Source organism: Triticum dicoccoides, chromosome 7B, assembly GCF_002162155.2.
Source record: "Triticum dicoccoides isolate Atlit2015 ecotype Zavitan chromosome 7B, WEW_v2.0, whole genome shotgun sequence".
NCBI lineage: Eukaryota > Viridiplantae > Streptophyta > Magnoliopsida > Poales > Poaceae > Triticum > Triticum dicoccoides.
The window spans coordinates 627,313,002-627,317,430 of NC_041393.1; the positions used below are offsets into that span (position 1 = coordinate 627,313,002).

Here is a 4,429-nt window from a genome sequence, read left to right on the forward strand (position 1 = left end):
ATCAATAGATGATTCAGTATCGATATTATATACAGTATGAGTTTAGTTTTATGTTTCTCTATAATTTACTAGTACCAATATTATCCACAAACCACTGAAAAACAGTTTACTATGTAGAAAAATGTACCTTGATTTCAGAAAGGGCAAAACATTTCGGCAACTAACGATGTAATAAGCTCATGCTTGAATTTTGCAAAAAAAAAAGAGCATATAACGAAATACACCGATGAAATATCATGCCAGCCATGTGGTGGTGAATAAACTAGTAAGTGACATAAAATTTAGCCGAATCGTCAGTCTAGGGCCTCATAGTATCAACAGGCCCATCTGCAACAAGGCTGATCCGGGAATCCAGAAATAAGAGATGAAACCTCCTACAAGCCTCCTCGGAGATCAGCGACTCTCGGCCGTCCGATCGGATAGCTTGACGCGTTTTCGGCCGTTGGATCTAGAGGTGGGAGGAGCTGGGCCGTCGGATCTGGAGCTGGCACTATAGAAATGAATAACTGCTTCTAACTGCCTCCACGCGATGCCTGTTTACTCTGTGGTTTCCGGCTGGGTCTCGCTGACGTGTGAGGCCCCACGCTGGTGGGCCGCGGCTGTGCCTGGAGAGGCGCCCGGTGTATGTATTTCGCGGTGAAAATATCATGCCACCGCCTGTAATTTTCACATCCCGCCGGGGGTATGGGTGGTATTACGTGTGCCAGGCCCGTGCGTAGCATGCTATGGCTGGCTAGGAAACGTATGGGGACGCCTGCTTCTCTCCACTTCGCCATTGGGTGAAAAACCTAGCCAGCACTCCCTCTTCTTTGCTCCCTGCAGCCATCGCCGCCACTGCGCTCCCGCCACCCTCTCCTCCTGTTCCTCTGCCGTCACCAAGCTCGTCGCCGTCGCTGCTCTCCCATCAGGCGCCATCGGCGGTGCAGGACGCCGCTCGCGTTGGGGGATTCGGCAGGAGGAGGAGGAGGGCCAGCGGATCCAGTCTGGCACTCTGCTGCTCGCGTTAGTAGCCGCCGCCGACGCGAGGAGGGAGACGGTGGATGGAGATCGCGTAGTCCGCCGCCACCGTGGGCTGCTCCAAGGAGTACCAGAGGCGCCGTCTGGTTCGCCCTCACCGGCCCAGGTGCGTGTTTCGCAAACCTCGCGGTTCCCACCACCAGCGCCCCCAAACCGAAGGATTGGGAGGGGATGGACGACACTTCACTGATTCCCCGGTGGCCCCATCCCCGGGTGCCCCTATAGATGGAGACAGGCGCGTCACGGGCGTCGAGGGGGGCCAGCCATCCGCGTCAGGCTGCAAGTGGGATTGCAGATGGGAGTCCCACCTTGAGCCCACTCACTACCGGACTCGCGGTCTATGCCTACGGCCGAGGGCCGTCGGCATAGGCCCCCAAGCCGTCGGCATAGGTCTATGCCTACGGCTGCCGTCGGCATAGACCCGTCGGCGTAGATGCCGTCAGCGTAGTCTTGTCAGACCGTCGGCATAGTAAAGCCGTCGGCATAGGGGCCTATGCCGACGGCCTAGCGTCAGCCGTCAGCATAGTATAGCCGTCGGCAGTCTTTTTCGTCTGACGGCAACGGACGGCGCCGTCAAAAACGCGGACGAATCATGCAATGCCACGTGGCAGGGCTATGCCTACGGCAAAGCCGTCGGCATAGATTCATCTATACCGATGGCTTTGCCGTAGGCATAGCCCTGCCACGTGTCGTCTTCTGGTTACTCCTGGCAGCAGAGGTATGCCTACGGCAAAGCCGTCGGCATAGATCCGCCACGTGGCGAGCCCTGGTGACTCCTGGGCTTATATATGCCGACGGCTTTGCCGTAGGCATAGTTTTTTTTATTATTATTTTCCCTGTTTTCTCTTTTCCAATTCATTTGAAAGCATTTCAAAACAGAACAATATGAAATTATGTAGAAATATGACAGTTCATCATCTAAACATACTCAAGTTCACCATCATCATCTAAACATACTCAAGTTCATCACATCATCTAAAGATCATCACCGACTCAAGTTCATGAACATAAAAGTAGTGCAAGACATGAAACATCATAAAAGTAGGAATATGAAAGGCATGGCACAATGGCCACATGCACGGAATCATCAAGCAAGACCACCTCCGCCAAAACCACCACCTCCGCCAAAACCACCACCTCCGCCAAAACCAACACCACCTCCGCCAAAACTGCCATCGCGACCACCACCACTCTGCCAGATCGAAGTGACTGGGGTCGACGGAGCAGGAGTCGAGCCACCGGTCCCCTACATGTTTCAGAAAAGATTCTAACAGTAAATATGATATGATAGTGTTGAATGAACGAGAACTAGTTTGTCAGTAGTTAGGCAAATGTACTAACCGGACCATCACTGCCTAGTGCCACCCATTCATCGAACGTGGGCACGTGTGGGGGTTCTCCCGCAGGTGGTGGTGGGGGTCCCATTTGTGGTGGACCCGTGCCGTTACTCCAAGCCGCCAACATAGCCTGAATGTTAGTTAAACAAGCAAACATGTACCGAGAGGAACCGCACTTCCTACAGTAGTTGTCATCCGCATACTCATGTCTAAACAAAAGGCAATTCTTTGGACAAACATGTATTTTCTCATAGTCCATGGAGAGCGCCTTCATGATTTTCTTCGTACCGTACATGGTTTTCGGCAGTTCATGGCCCTCGGGCAGGCTGTTAGCCCATACTCCCAGAAATGCTTCGAAGCAACCTCGGCTACAGCCGTACTCAGCCTTCACTTCCATCAGTTGCGAGATGGCATCCAGCACAGACAGCTTGGCACCCTCATAGAGAGGTTTCTTTGACGAGGCCAAGATTTCCAGGAAGGCCTTTGCGGTTTCCTCCGGCTCCTCCGGTTCATTCGCTGAATGTGACGGAGGTGTCGGCTGTGCAGCAAAGACATCATCTAGCATGTCTCTAACCCCATCTTCCTCATAACCAGCGATGCGTTGTCGTATCACATCCTCTCTACCACGGTCCCGTTGGGCAAAGTTTATCGGCATATTAAAGTTGGGCATAAATCCATGCGTGCGAAGGTGCTTAGTCATCTCACTCTTATCTCTGCGGATACGTCTCTTACATCTGGCACACGGGCATTCTGGCACCATCCTCATTGGACTACGGAATATCTCTTTCAAAAACACATCAGTTTTCTCGACCCACTCTGTTGTTACTTGATTCCGACGGAAAAACCCACTATACATCCACTGATTATCTGCCATCTCTGCTTTATTGGAAGCCACACAACAAAATTAAGGATTCATTTTAATTACCAACATCAATATTTTATTTTTTACAAGGTTGACGAGCAATCCACCTACATCTCTAATAGGTAAAGATGGGTCCTAATCCCACCCGAGAATGTGTAGATTGAGTACGGTCCATGCTCTACCCCATTGCGAGACAAAATTTTGGCAACACCTCCCCGCTGTTCTCCAAATACACGTCTCGGCAAAATGCCGAGAGAATGTGCATCCGGAGAAATCCTGTCTCGGAACGGGATAGAGCATGAACAACGTACCCAATCTACACATCCTCGGGCTGTTCGTGGAAAGCGCTGGACAATCCGAAAGAGCTGCGGTGATAAATATGCAATTGAATGCATATTTATCGATGCAACCCTTTCGGACGGGAGACCTAGGTTACGCGACTTGATGTGAAAATTCAATCTAGTGACATGGAAAAAAAAGTGGATGAGGTCATGGAATTGTTGCTCACCCTCCGATGTAGTCGATCAAAGGAGAGGGACGATCCTGGACCAACACCTCCAACGTCGATGATCACTCCGCGAAGATGGAACACCACAAATCCTGTTAATTACACCGAGTGAAAAAAAATTAGGTCATCATATCACATTAACCATTTGGCACAACATTATGAATCGACATGAAACAACATGTCAAATTGCAAAAAGAATCTTTATTAAGTATTTTAGAAACCATGTGCCTTGATTTGCTTCTTATATATGAATCAACATTACCAAAACACTATCTTGACCAATATCCATCCATCTATCACAAACTTGCCCAACATCTAATTCATCTATATTCACAAACTTAGTAAAAACTATCTAGTATGTATCTAAATACCTAATAAAACTACACAAAACTATCTAATATGTATCCATCCATCTATCTATTCATCTAGCATCCATCTATCTATTCATCTAGCATCCATCCATCTATCTAGCATCTATCTATTCATCCAGCCACCATGAACACAAGCAATGGCAACAACGATTTGTGGGAGGGGGTGCTCACTGGGGCTGGGAGGGGGCACGGCGGCGTCCAGCGGTGGAGGGAGGTGCTCCCTGGCGCGGGAGGAAACGAGCAGGGCCGGCCGAAGCCGCGCCCACGCGTGCTCGTCGGGGCAGCCCGCGGGCTCCGGGAGGCCGAGCCAGGGGCTGGGAGCCCTGCGGCCGGC

General features: G+C 50.6%; 1 long non-coding RNA gene across 1 annotated transcript in view; it reads left to right on the top strand.

The window, feature by feature from the left end:
- The first annotated feature begins 786 nt into the window (after positions 1–786).
- The window catches only part of LOC119336632, a 15,992-nt gene continuing 12,349 nt past the window's right edge, over positions 787–4,429 (top strand). The window contains exon 1 of the long non-coding RNA XR_005162696.1: positions 787–1,123. This is a non-coding gene — a long non-coding RNA (uncharacterized LOC119336632). The remainder of the gene's footprint in view (positions 1,124–4,429) is intronic.